Below are 15695 nucleotides of genomic sequence, written 5' to 3' on the forward strand. Positions count from 1 at the left end.
AACTCAATTTCGCAGTGAAAAATGACCCTTTTTTGGAAAAATGACTAGCTGTAGTTTTTGAACCCTAGCTCTGCGGGCACCTGGGGAAACCTAGCAAACCTATACATGTTTGAAAACTAGACACCCAGGGGAATCCAGGATGGGGTGACTTGACTGCCTCCCACCAGGGTCTGTTACCCAGAATCCCTTGCAAACCTAAAAAATTGGCAAAAAAAACACATTTTCCACACATTTCTGTCGTGGAAAGTTCCGGAATCTGCGTGGATCCACAAATTTCCACCCACCCCGCGTTCCCCAAAGTCTTACGAGAAAAACGGTACCTCACTTGTGTGGATCGGCCTAGTGCCCGCGACAGGAAACGGCGCAAAACGCAACCTGGTCACACCTCAATTTCGCAGTGAAAAATGACCCTTTTTTGGAAAAATGACTAGCTGTAGTTTTTGAACCCTAGCTCTGCGGGCACCTGGGGAAACCTAGCAAACCTATACATTTTTGAAAACTAGACACCCAGGGGAATCCAGGATGGGGTGACTTGACTGCCTCCCACCAGGGTCTGTTACCCAGAATCCCTTGCAAACCTAAAACATTGGCAAAAAAAACACATTTTCCACACATTTCTGTCGTGGAAAGTTCCGGAATCTGCGTGGATCCACAAATTTCTACCCACCCCGCGTTCCCCAAAGTCTTACGAGAAAAACGGTACCTCACTTGTGTGGATCGGCCTAGTGCCCGCGACAGGAAACGGCGCAAAACGCAACCTGGTCACACCTCAATTTCGCAGTGAAAAATGACCCTTTTTTGGAAAAATGACTAGCTGTAGTTTTTGAACCCTAGCTCTGCGGGCACCTGGGGAAACCTAGCAAACCTATACATTTTTGAAAACTAGACACCCAGGGGAATCCAGGATGGGGTGACTTGACTGCCTCCCACCAGGGTCTGTTACCCAGAATCCCTTGCAAACCTAAAAAATTGGCAAAAAAACCACATTTTCCCCACATTTCTGTCGTGGAAAGTTCCGGAATCTGCGTGGATCCACAAATTTCCACCCACCCCGCGTTCCCCAGAGTCTTACGAGAAAAACGGTACCTCACTTGTGTGGGTCGGCCTAGTGCCCGCGACAGGAAACGGCGCAAAACGCAACCTGGTCACACCTCAATTTCGCAGTGAAAAATGACCCTTTTTTGGAAAAATGACTAGCTGTAGTTTTTGAACCCTAGCTCTGCGGGCACCTGGGGAAACCTAGCAAACCTATACATTTTTGAAAACTAGACACCCAGGGGAATCCAGGATGGGGTGACTTGACTGCCTCCCACCAGGGTCTGTTACCCAGAATCCCTTGCAAACCTAAAAAATTGGCAAAAAAAACACATTTTCCCCACATTTCGGTCGTGGAAAGTTCCGGAATCTGCGTGGATCCACAAATTTCCACCCACCCCGCGTTCCCCAAAGTCTTACGAGAAAAACGGTACCTCACTTGTGTGGGTCGGCCTAGTCCCCGCGACAGGAAACGGCGCAAAACGCAACCTGGTCACACCTCAATTTCGCAGAGAAAAATGACCCTTTTTTGGAAAAATGACTAGCTGTAGTTTTTGAACCCTAGCTCTGCGGGCACCTGGGGAAACCTAGCAAACCTATACATTTTTGAAAACTAGACACCCAGGGGAATCCAGGATGGGGTGACTTGACTGCCTCCCACCAGGGTCTGCTACCCAGAATCCCTTGCAAACCTAAAAAATTGGCAAAAAAAACACATTTTCCCCACATTTCGGTCGTGGAAAGTTCCGGAATCTGCGTGGATCCACAAATTTCCACCCACCCCGCGTTCCCCAAAGTCTTATGAGAAAAATGGTACCTCACTTGTGTGGATCGGCCTAGTGCCAGCGACAGGAAACGGCGCAAAACGCAACCTGGTCACACCTCAATTTCGCAGTGAAAAATGACCCTTTTTTGGAAAAATGACTAGCTGTAGTTTTTGAACCCTAGCTCTGCGGGCACCTGGGGAAACCTAGCAAACCTATACATTTTTGAAAACTAGACACCCAGGGGAATCCAGGATGGGGTGACTTGACTGCCTCCCACCAGGGTCTGTTACCCAGAATCCCTTGCAAACCTAAAAAATTGGCAAAAAAAACACATTTTCCACACATTTCTATCGTGGAAAGTTCCGGAATCTGCGTGGATCCACAAATTTCCACCCACCCCGCGTTCCCCAAAGTCTTACGAGAAAAACGGTACCTCACTTGTGTGGATCGGCCTAGTGCCCGCGACAGGAAACGGCGCAAAACGCAACCTGGTCACAACTCAATTTCGCAGTGAAAAATGACCCTTTTTGGGAAAAATGACTAGCTGTAGTTTTTGAACCCTAGCTCTGCGGGCACCTGGGGAAACCTAGCAAACCTATACATGTTTGAAAACTAGACACCCAGGGGAATCCAGGATGGGGTGACTTGACTGCCTCCCACCAGGGTCTGTTACCCAGAATCCCTTGCAAACCTAAAAAATTGGCAAACAAAACACATTTTCCACACATTTCTGTCGTGGAAAGTTCCGGAATCTGCGTGGATCCACAAATTTCCACCCACCCCGCGTTCCCCTAAGTCTTACGAGAAAAACGGTACCTCACTTGTGTGGATTGGCCTAGTGCCCGCGACAGGAAACGGCGCAAAACGCAACCTGGTCACACCTCAATTTCGCAGTGAAAAATGACCCTTTTTTGGAAAAATGACTAGCTGTAGTTTTTGAACCCTAGCTCTGCGGGCACCTGGGGAAACCTAGCAAACCTATACATTTTTGAAAACTAGACACCCAGGGGAATCCAGGATGGGGTGACTTGACTGCCTCCCACCAGGGTCTGTTACCCAGAATCCCTTGCAAACCTAAAAAATTGGCAAAAAAAACACATTTTCCCCACAATTCTGTCGTGGAAAGTTCCGGAATCTGCGTGGATCCACAAATTTCCACCCACCCCGCGTTCCCCAAAGTCTTACGAGAAAAACGGTACCTCACTTGTGTGGGTCGGCCTAGTGCCCGCGACAGGAAACGGCGCAAAACGCAACCTGGTCACACCTCAATTTCGCAGTGAAAAATGACCCTTTTTTGGAAAAATGACTAGCTGTAGTTTTTGAACCCTAGCTCTGCGGGCACCTGGGGAAACCTAGCAAACCTATACATTTTTGAAAACTAGACACCCAGGGGAATCCAGGATGGGGTGACTTGACTGCCTCCCACCAGGGTCTGTTACCCAGAATCCCTTGCAAACCTAAAAAATTGGCAAAAAAAACACATTTTCCCCACATTTCGGTTGTGGAAAGTTCGGGAATCTGTGTGGATCCACAAATTTCCACCCACCCCGCGTTCCCCAAAGTCTTACGAGAAAAACGGTACCTCACTTGTGTGGATAGGCCTAGTGCCCGCGTCATGAAACGGCGCAAAACGCAACCTGGTCACAACTCAATTTCGCAGTGAAAAATGACCCTTTTTTGGAAAAATGACTAGCTGTAGTTTTTGAACCCTAGCTCTGCGGGCACCTGGGGAAACCTAGCAAACCTATACATGTTTGAAAACTAGACACCCAGGGGAATCCAGGATGGGGTGACTTGACTGCCTCCCACCAGGGTCTGTTACCCAGAATCCCTTGCAAACCTAAAAAATTGGCAAAAAAAACACATTTTCCACACATTTCTGTCGTGGAAAGTTCCGGAATCTGCGTGGATCCACAAATTTCCACCCACCCCGCGTTCCCCAAAGTCTTACGAGAAAAACGGTACCTCACTTGTGTGGATAGGCCTAGTGCCCGCGTCATGAAACGGCGCAAAACGCAACCTGGTCACAACTCAATTTCGCAGTGAAAAATGACCCTTTTTTGGAAAAATGACTAGCTGTAGTTTTTGAACCCTAGCTCTGCGGGCACCTGGGGAAACCTAGCAAACCTATACATTTTTGAAAACTAGACACCCAGGGGAATCCAGGATGGGGTGACTTGACTGCCTCCCACCAGGGTCTGTTACCCAGAATCCCTTGCAAACCTAAAAAATTGGCAAAAAAACACATTTTCCACACATTTCTGTCGTGGAAAGTTCCGGAATCTGCGTGGATCCACAAATTTCCACCCACCCCGCGTTCCCCAAAGTCTTACGAGAAAAACGGTACCTCACTTGTGTGCATCGGCCTAGTGCCCACGACAGGAAACGGCGCAAAACGCAACCTGGTCACACCTCAATTTCGCAGTGAAAAATGACCCTTTTTTGGAAAAATGACTAGCTGTAGTTTTTGAACCCTAGCTCTGCGGGTACCTGGGGAAACCTAGCAAACCTATACATTTTTGAAAACTAGACACCCAGGGGAATCCAGGATGGGGTGACTTGACTGCCTCCCACCAGGGTCTGTTACCCAGAATCCCTTGCAAACTTAAAAAATTGGCAAAAAAAAACACATTTTCCCCACAATTCTGTCGTGGAAAGTTCCGGAATCTGCGTGGATCCACAAATTTCCACCCACCCCGCGTTCCCCAAAGTCTTTCGAGAAAAACGGTACCTCACTTGTGTGGGTCGGCCTAGTGGCCGCGACAGGAAACGGCGCAAAACATAGTGAGGTGACATCAAAATTGCCTATCTCAAAACCGCCTGGTTTTGCAAGGGGGGTCTCTTGGCTTTTTGGCCCGGGGCACGGCGGCCATCTAGGGAAACCTACCAAACCCACGCATTTCTGAAAACTAGACACCCGGCGGCTTCCAGGGAGGTATGGCTTGCGTGGATCCCCCAACGTTTCCTTACCCAGAATCCCCTGCAAACCTCAATTTTTGCAGAAAAAATCACTTTTTTCACACTTTTTGGGGTGGGAAAGTAGTGGCATCACCGGGCTCACACAAAGTTACCACCACCCAGCGTTCCGCAAGGTCTCCCGGTAAAAATGGTGCCTCACTTGTGTGGGAGGCCCAAGTACCCGCCGCAGGCAAGGGCCCAAAACACAGTGAGGCGACATCAAAATGACCTGTCGCAAAACGACCTGGTTTTGCAAGGGGGGTCACTTGGGTTTTTGGCCCGGTGCTCGGCGGCCATCTAGGGAAACCTACCAAACCCACACATTTCTGAAAACTAGATACCCGGCGGCTTCCAGGGAGGTATGGCTTGCGTGGATCCCCCAACGTTTCCTTACCCAGAATCCCCTGCAAACCTCAATTTTTGCTGGAAAAATCACTTTTTTCACACATTTTGGGGTGGGAAAGTAGTGGCATCACCGGGCTCACACAAATTTACCACCACCCAGCGTTCCCCCAGGTCTCCCGGTAAAAATGGTGCCTCACTTGTGTGGGAGGCCTAAGTACCCGCCGCAGGCAAGGGCCCAAAACGCAGTGAGGCGACATCAAAATGGCCTGTCGCAAAACAACCTGGTTTTGCAAGGGGGGTCACTTGGGTTTTTGGCCCGGTGCTCGGCGGCCATCTAGGGAAACCTACCAAACCCACACATTTCTGAAAACTAGACACCCGGCGGCTTCCAGGGAGGTATGGCTTGCGTGGATCTCCCAACGTTTCCTTACCCAGAATCCCCTGCAAACCTCAATTTTTGCTGGAAAAATCACTTTTTTCACACATTTTGGGGTGGGAAAGTAGTGGCATCACCGGGCTCACACAAATTTACCACCACCCAGCGTTCCCCCAGGTCTCCCGGTAAAAATGGTGCCTCACTTGTGTGGGAGGCCCAAGTACCTGCCGCAGGCAAGGGCCCAAAACGCAGTGAGGCAACATCAAAATGGCCTGTCGCAAAACCACCTGGTTTTGCAAGGGGGGTCACTTGGGTTTTTGGCCCGGTGCTCGGCGGCCATCTAGGGAAACCTACCAAACCCACGCATTTCTGAAAACTAGACACCCGGCGGCTTCCAGGGAGGTATGGCTTGCGTGGATCCCACAACGTTTCCTTACCCAGAATCCCCTGCAAACCTCAATTTTTGCTGAAAAAAGCACTTTTTTCACACATTTTGGGGTGGGAAAGTAGTGGCATCACCGGGCTCACACAAATTTACCACCACCCAGCGTTCCCCCAGGTCTCCCGGTAAAAATGGTGCCTCACTTGTGTGGGAGGCCCAAGTACCCGCCGCAGGCAAGGGCCCAAAACGCAGTGAGGCAACATCAAAATGGCCTGTCGCAAAACCACCTGGTTTTGCAAGGGGGGTCACTTGGGTTTTTGGCCCGGTGCTCGGCGGCCATCTAGGGAAACCTACCAAACCCACGCATTTCTGAAAACTAGACAACCGGCGGCTTCCAGGGAGGTATGGCTTGCGTGGATCCCCCAACGTTTCCTTACCCAGAATCCCCTGCAAACCTCAATTTTTGCTGAAAAAAGCACTTTTTTCACACATTTTGGGGTGGGAAAGTAGTGGCAACACCGGGCTCACACAAATTTACCACCACCCAGCGTTCCCCCAGGTCTCCCGGTAAAAATGGTGCCTCACTTGTGTGGGAGGCCCAAGTACCCGCCGCAGGCAAGGGCCCAAAACGCAGTGAGGCGACATCAAAAGGGCCAGTCGCAAAACCACCTGGTTTTGCAAGGGGGGTCACTTGGGTTTTTGGCCCGGTGCTCGGCGGCTATCTAGGGAAACCTACCAAACCCACGCATTTCTGAAAACTAGACACCCGGCGGCTTCCAGGGAGGTATGGCTTGCGTGGATCCCCCAACGTTTCCTTACCCAGAATCCCCTGCAAACCTCAATTTTTGCTGAAAAAAGCACTTTTTTCACACATTTTGGGGTGGGAAAGTAGTGGCATCACCGGGCTCACACAAATTTACCACCACCCAGCGTTCCCCCAGGTCTCCCAGTAAAAATGGTGCCTCACTTGTGTGGGAGGCCCAAGTACCCGCCGCAGGCAAGGGCCCAAAACGCAGTGAGGCAACATCAAAATGGCCTGTCGCAAAACCACCTGGTTTTGCAAGGGGGGTCACTTGGGTTTTTGGCCCGGTGCTCGGCGGCCATCTAGGGAAACCTACCAAACCCACACATTTCTGAAAACTAGACACCCGGCGGCTTCCAGGGAGGTATGGCTTGCGTGGATCCCCCAACGTTTCCTTACCCAGAATCCCCTGCAAACCTCAATTTTTGCTGGAAAAATCACTTTTTTCACACATTTTGGGGTGGGAAAGTAGTGGCATCACCGGGCTCACACAAATTTACCACCACCCAGCGTTCCCCCAGGTCTCCCGGTAAAAATGGTGCCTCACTTGTGTGGGAGGCCCAAGTACCCGCCGCAGGCAAGGGCCCAAAACGCAGTGAGGCAACATCAAAATGGCCTGTCGCAAAACCACCTGGTTTTGCAAGGGGGGTCACTTGGGTTTTTGGCCCGGTGCTCGGCGGGATCACTGACATAATATCGATTACCAAAATATCGAGTACTTAAAATATCGTTGCCAAATTATCGACTACAATATTATCGACTCACCATACTTATTTAAGAAAATACTAAAATATCGAGTACACAATATCGTCTTTACAAATTATCGTATATGATTATATCGAAGTTAAAAATATAGTTAACAACATTATCGACTACTCTTAAATTACTATGTAAATGTTAAAATTATCGAAAACAAAAATATAGACAACCAAAATATAGTTAATTTCGCTATATCGACTATCTAAAAAAATATTTAGATAATATACTTTAAGCCCAACACATACATTAACATTGTAATACATAATAAAACACCTAAATAACATTAAAATTTTCCTTCTAACATATACATTTAAAAATAAACATTCCATAAACTATATGAATACATTTCATAACATAAATAATGTTATAATTATTATACATCCATTAAACCAAATTTAAAAATATATTTAAAGCATGTAATAATACAAATAAACAATTACTTACTACTAATAAGTTGCTAATTAGCGTTTTCCTTACAAGGAAACAAACAGCCAGTAGATAAAAAAAAAATTCAGGTGGACCAATGAGATGCTCACATTTCAAATTAAACCAATGAAATGAAGCAACTAATTAATTGCACACTATAAAACCACTACATTTCAACATCTCTTTCACACTACAAACTGAAAAGAAGAAAGAAGACGAAACTCTACTCAACTATTTCCTGAAAGAAGAATTACAATCCTAAAGAAAATTTAACAACTACAGAAAGTAAGTTTTACTCTATTTATAAAGCAACGAATCTACAATTCTACAGCTGAAACTATTTCTATAAATGAATATACTACACTTGATTTAATTACATTCATTTCTCCTCTATAGATACCTCCTAAAATTACCGAAATATTTTGGACACCCCCACAACTCTAATATTAATCAATGTAAGTATTGTTTTACTTTTTCCTACCGACCTACAACTATTAATTACAAAAAATTATTCTAAAAAATATTTTTTCCTTATTTCTCGCCTCTACAGAAAACCACTGAACCATCCAAAACTACCTTCTACGCAATCACCTACTGGACCAAACACATAAGTAAGTATATAAACCTCAATCATTAAACAGCCTAAAATACGCATCCAGAATGTTACTTTCCCCCTTAAAACAGTAGCACATTCAAAATAATGTATCCAACTATTAACAAGATTTTTTTTTCTTATCAACAGATAATCTATCTCCAAGATTAAACTGAAAGCTTGAAGTCAGCTAATTAACATCTTTCAACACATCAAATTAAACATTGTAAGTATATTCACTAAAATGTAAATATATTTAAAATATCTATAACATTGTTTATATTTACAAAATATTTTTTCATCTCCCCTAGCATAATACAGAACAACATGACTGAAGGTGCAGAATTTATAACATCGCAAAAAAATAAAATGTTGTTATGTTATATGGGTTATGTATATACACAAGAAAAACAAAGTGGTCTGAAAATGTTTTGGAAATGTAGCAAATACTACTCAAACAAATGCTATGGTAGAGCTATTACAAAAGAAATCACTGTTCTTTCTGTAAAAGAACATAATCACCCCCCCAATATTACAGAGATAGAAGTTAGAAATGCTCTTGAAAACATTAAAGAAGCAAGTACTAGCACTGATAAACCCACCACCCAAATACTCAAAGAACAATTAATTAAAATACCACACCATGCATCAGCACAATTACCCCCAATTGATTGTTTAAAAAGAACTATAGCTAGACAAAAAAAACTAACTACCAAAACTTTACCTACCCCTAAAACATTTGAGACAGTAATTATTCCCCCAGAATTAAGCATAACTCACAGTAATGAACCATTTATTTTTTTTGACAACAAATCTCCTGATAAAAGAATAATTATGTTTGCTACTGCAAACAATTTAGTGAAATTACAACAATGTGACACTTGGATGATGGATGGAACTTTTAAAGTTTGTCCAAAACCATTTTACCAGCTGTACACAGTGCATGGATTGTACCACCATTCTAACATTCCATTCATCTATGCCCTCTTACCAAATAAACAGCAAACAACATACATAGAAATATTAACCAAAATTCAAGAAGAAACCAATAATTTTTTCCCACAACAAATAATTATTGATTTCGAATTAGCCATGATCAATTCAATACTAAAAAATTATCCACACACAGCAATCCAAGGTTGCTATTATCATTTTAACCAGAGTCTATGGAGACATCTGCAAAAGTCCACCCTAAGTGTACAATATGCTACAGATAGTACTTTTGCCTACCAGGTTAAAAAACTAATAGCACTAGCATACGTACCTGTAACAGATGTAGCAGAACACTATAATATTCTCATTGAAAGTCCCTATTACAAAAAGAACGAAGACAAATTAAGCCAACTTCTAGACTACTTTGAGGACACCTGGGTGGGAAGATTACATAGATCAGGACATAGAAGACAACCAAAGTTCCACATTCCTTGGTGGAATGTATACCTGAGTACCTTAAATAAACAATCCAAAACAAACAATAGTGTTGAAGGATGGCATAATGCCTTCCAAGCAACTACAAGCAGAGGGAAACCTACCCTACAAAAACTGGTGGAATCTCTACAAAAAGAACAAAGCTACCAAGAATTACGGATGCAACAATCTGTGACTCAAATAGGTCCTAAATTAACAAAACAAACCAAACAAATGTTTGATCTACTACAAAGTCAAGTAAACCTATACCCATCAACAAGTGGACTAGACTACCTATCACTAATAGCCAAAAGCATTTTATAATTAACATACACACAGCTAATAAATGAAATAGGTCAATACAATAAACTATTGCAATCATAAATTAATACTATTTTTTCAGAAATAATATATAATTGTCAGAAACATTTCATTTTCTTAGAAGAAATATATATGTACAATTAAATATTAATTCTGTAAATGTAATATATATAACAATAAACTATAATAACATTTCCCACCCAAATGTTCACAAAATATAACTTACCATTGATGTACCCATACAAGATGAATTCCACCAAGTAAAAAGAAAAAATAAACACATCCAATGTAAATCCATCCTCGGCCAATCCAAAAACGTGAAACATTCAAAAATCCGAAAAAAAGGTCAAAATTGTAACAAACGCTCCAGGAAATCCGGGTTAAAAAAAACAGTGTGATAACTTTATTTGTTCCATTAACTAAAACACACTTTAAAAAAAAAAAAAAAACGTCTCTCTTTTCATCATAATATCCAAACCCTCAAAAACCCGAAAACAATTTAAAAATCTAAATAAACGCTCCATGAAATCCCGTAAAAACTTAAAAAGTGTGTTAACAATATTAATTAAATCAAGTAACACACGCTTTAAAAAAAAAAAAACGCGTGTTGGTCTTCGAAAAACACATCGATCAACATTTACCTGAAAAACATAAGAAAACATACCCACCCACACAATCACACCCAAATACATTTAATAAATACAATTACATCATTTAAAAACAACACATATTTAATCACAATATTTACTTCGAAAACTACGTCACTACCAGTAAACAAACAGACGTAACTAAATCATTAGTAACACGTCAAAAACACCCAAAACATTTTAAATGATCTATCAATACACTATAAACATCCTAACTACCCTAAACATAAGTATTTTATAACACTTAATACTTAAAACACCCCTTACCTTGCTCAAGGCGAAGCAGCTTCCAACCGCGAGCTTCCTCATTCCAAAATGACCCAAAATAACATGAACAGGTTACAAAATAATCCCATTCAAATGAAAATCCCTGCTTAAATCAGTGTAAATAAATTGAACACATTATAATCATATAAAAATATCACATAAATGTATCAAAATTAGTAGAAAATTATTTTCTAAAAAATAATACCTTTAAAAATTATATTCATAATAATTATAAAAACATTATTATTATGATTATAATACAGTAATTTATTTTCACAACTGTACAAACACTAAGAAAATGTTTATATTATTTAACATTTATTAACAAAATGTACAAGTTACAAAAATTAGTTTTCATATAATTATAAAATATAAAAATTAATAATATTAACATTTCCTACAATAATATTATTAATAATCATTAAAAATACATTGCATAAAAACATAATTTGTATCATGTACTAATTATGTACAACAACAAAATCAAAATGAAAAAATATTCTTCAGAAATTAAATATGCAATGATATTTTTTATGTATATAGCCAACAAAAACATTATTATATGAATACTGTAAGAATGTTTTTTTGCTAACAATGTTAAAAAGTAATAAATGTTATGTATGTTTTTTTGTTATTATCAATACTTCTGTTATGAAATGTAATAATATGAATACATTTTTTTTTAATTTAAACATTTGAAAAAGACACAAATGAAAGCATATTTCCTGTATCTCTACTAATGTATACTCCATTCTGTAAATAAAAAAAAAAATCATCTGACTAGTTTCTTTAAAAAAAATAAAGATTATATAAAAAGATAACATGTGTCATTGGATTTCCTAATTTATAACTCTCACATATATAATGTAGCTAATTTTTTTTTTTTTAAATGTAAAAATCACATTTTTTATCCTCAATTACATCCAAAAGCATACTTCATTAACACAATACATATACATTCAGCACACTAACCCTATACAAATTACTATTCCCATTTCACTTACATTAAAGTCACGAAAACTGCTGGACACTAACCCTATATAATTTACTATTCCCACTCCAGTTAACATAAAATCAATAAAAGTGCTGGACAGTAACCCTATATAATTTACTATTCCCACTCCAGTTAACATAAAGTCAGGAAAGGTGCTGGACACTATCCCTAAATAATTTAATATTCCCACTCCAGATATCATAAACTCAGAGAAGATGCTGGACACTAACTGTATATAATTTACTATTCCCACTCCAGTTAACATTAAGTCAGGAAAGGTGCTGGACAGTAACCCTATATAATTTACTATTCCCACTGCAGTTAACATAAACTCATGAAAGGTGTTGGACAGTAGCCCTATATAATTTACTAATCCCACTCCAGTTAACATAAACTCAAGAAAGGTGCTGGACAATAACCCTATATAATTTACTATTCCCACTCCAGTTAACATAAATTCAGGAAATGTGCTGGACAGTGACCCTATATAATTTACTATTCGCACTCCAGTTAACATAAATTCAAGAAAGGTGCTGGACAGTAACCGTATATAATTTAATATTCCCACTCCAGTTAACATAAAGTCAGGAAAGGTGCTGGACAGTAACCCTATATAATTTACTATTCCCACTCCAGTTAACATAAACTGAAGAAAGGTGCTGGACAGTAGCCCTATATAATTTACTATTCCCACTCCAGTTAACATAAACTCAAGAAAGGTGCTGGACAGTAACCCTATATAATTTACTATTCCCACTCCAGTTAACATAAAGTCCGGAAAGGTGCTAGACACTAACCCTAAAAAATTTAATATTCCCACTCCAGATATCATAAACTCAGGAAAGATGCTGGACACTAACTGTATATAATTTACTATTCCCACTCCAGTTAACATTAAGTCAGGACAGGTACTGGACATTAACCCTATATAATTTACTATTCCCACTCCAGTTAACATAAACTCAAGAAAGGTGCTGGACAGTAACCCTATATAATTTACTATTCCCACTCCAGTTAACATAAACTCAAGAAAGGTGCTGGACAGTAACCCTATATAATTTACTATTCCCACTCCAGTTAACATAAAGTCCGGAAAGGTGCTAGACACTAACCCTAAAAAATTTAATATTCCCACTCCAGATATCATAAACTCAGGAAAGATGCTGGACACTAACTGTATATAATTTACTATTCCCACTCCAGTTAACATTAAGTCAGGACAGGTACTGGACATTAACCCTATATAATTTACTATTCCCACTCCAGTTAACATAAACTCAAGAAAGGTGCTGGACAGTAACCCTATATAATTTACTATTCCCACTCCAGTTAACATAAACTCAAGAAAGGTGCTGGACAGTAACCCTATATAATTTACTATTCCCACTCCAGTTAACATAAAGTCAGGAAAGGTGCTGGACACTAACCCTAAATAATTTAATATTCCCACTCCAGATATCATAAACTCAGGGAAGATGCTGGACACTAAGGTGCCGATCACAATCCGGTAAAAAATTCCCCCGTGCGACTCGTATCGGGTCTTTTTACCGTACGAATCGTACAAGTGCCGTACGAACTGGCAATCACGATTCGCATGGTAAAAAGTCCATACGAACCGCACTGGGAATCATTCCCCACACGTCCTCGGGTCGGAAAATGTGTCCGACACGTCCTCGGACGATTTACCTTACAAACGTGAAAAGCCAAGTCCGACCGAGGAATCACGATCCATCCCGTGCGTCCGAGCGTACAACCGTATGGAAAAAACACCGTCCGCACCGAACACCCATAGCAACCATGGAGACATGTGCCCGCATACGCGCCCAACACTCCCCCCAGCCCCCGTACGTCCGACACGTACCCCCCGTGTATGTATACCCCCACCCGTCTAGGTACACCCCAGTACGTTCCAGTCGAACCCCCACCCCAGTACGTGTCATACCCCCGTCAATGTACACCCCCCCACCCCTGTACGTGTCGTACCCCCGTGTACCCCCACCCCAGTACGTTCCAGTCGTACCCCCACCCCTGGACGTGTCGTACCCCCCGTGTACCTACACCCAAGTACGTTCCAGTCGTACCCCCACCCCAGGACGTGTCGTACCACCGTCAATGTACACCCCCCCACCCCTGTACGTGTCGTACCACCGTCTATGTACACCCCAGTACATTCCAGTCGTACCCCCACCCCAGTACGTGTCATACCCCCCGTGTACCTACACCCCAGTACGTTCCAGTCGTACCCCCACCCCAGTACGTGTCGTACCACCGTCAATGTACACCCCCCACCCCTGTACGTGTCGTACCCCCCGTGTACCTACACCCCAGTACGTTCCAGTCGTACCCCCACCCCAGTACGTGTCGTACCACCGTCAATGTACACCCCCCCACCCCTGTACGTGTCGTACCCCCGTGTACCCCCACCCCAGTACGTTCGAGTCGTACCCCTACCCCAGGACGTGTCGTACCCCCCCGTGTACCTACACCCAAGTACGTTCCAGTCGTACCCCCACCCCAGGACGTGTCGTACCACCGTCAATGTACACCCCCCACCCCAGTACGTGTCGTACCCCCCGTGTACCTACACCCCAGTACGTTCCAGTCGTACCCCCACCCCAGTACGTGTCGTACCCCCCGTGTACCTACACCCCAGTACGTTCCAGTCGTACCCCCACCCCAGTACGTGTCGTACCACCGTCAATGTACACCCCCCCACCCCAGTACGTGTCGTACCCCCCGTGTACCTACACCCCAGTACGTTCCAGTCGTACCCCCACCCCAGTACGTGTCGTACCCCCCGTGTACCTACACCCCAGTACGTTCCAGTCGTACCCCCACCCCAGTACGTGTCGTACCACCGTCAATGTACACCCCCCCACCCCAGTACGTGTCGTACCCCCCGTGTACCTACACCCAAGTACGTTCGAGTCGTACCCCCACCCCAGGACGTGTCGTACCCCCCCGTGTACCTACACCCAAGTACGTTCCAGTCGTACCCCCACCCCTGGACGTGTCGTACCCCCCGTGTACCTACACCCAAGTACGTTCCAGTCGTACCCCCACCCCAGGACGTGTCATACCCCCCGTGTACCTACACCCCAGTACGTTCCAGTCGTACCCCCACCCCAGTACGTGTCGTACCCCCCGTGTACCTACACCCCAGTACGTTCCAGTCGTACCCCCACCCCAGTACGTGTCGTACCACCGTCAATGTACACCCCCCCACCCCAGTACGTGTCGTACCCCCCGTGTACCTACACCCGAGTACGTTCGAGTCGTACCCCCACCCCAGGACGTGTCGTACCCCCCCGTGTACCTACACCCAAGTACGTTCCAGTCGTACCCCCACCCCTGGACGTGTCGTACCCCCCGTGTACCTACACCCAAGTACGTTCGAGTCGTACCCCCACCCCAGGACGTGTCGTACCCCCCGTGTACCTACACCCCAGTACGTTCCAGTCGTACCCCCACCCCAGTACGTGTCGTACCACCGTCAATGTACACCCCCCACCCCTGCACGTGTCGTACCCCCCGTGTACCTACACCCCAGTACGTTCCAGTCGTACCCCCACCCCAGTACGTGTCGTACCACCGTCAATGTACACCCCCCACCCCTG

The 15695-nt window shown here is 43.6% G+C and overlaps 1 protein-coding gene across 1 annotated transcript in view; it reads right to left on the reverse strand.

The window, feature by feature from the left end:
- Positions 1-15695, reverse strand: part of LOC146867321 (transcription factor HES-5-like) — a 70396-nt gene that overhangs the window by 11613 nt on the left and 43088 nt on the right. The gene's annotated exons all lie outside the window — the stretch shown is intronic.

The sequence above is a fragment of the Triturus cristatus genome, chromosome 1_2 (genome assembly GCF_964204655.1).
Source record: "Triturus cristatus chromosome 1_2, aTriCri1.1, whole genome shotgun sequence".
In the NCBI taxonomy this organism is placed as follows: domain Eukaryota; kingdom Metazoa; phylum Chordata; class Amphibia; order Caudata; family Salamandridae; genus Triturus; species Triturus cristatus.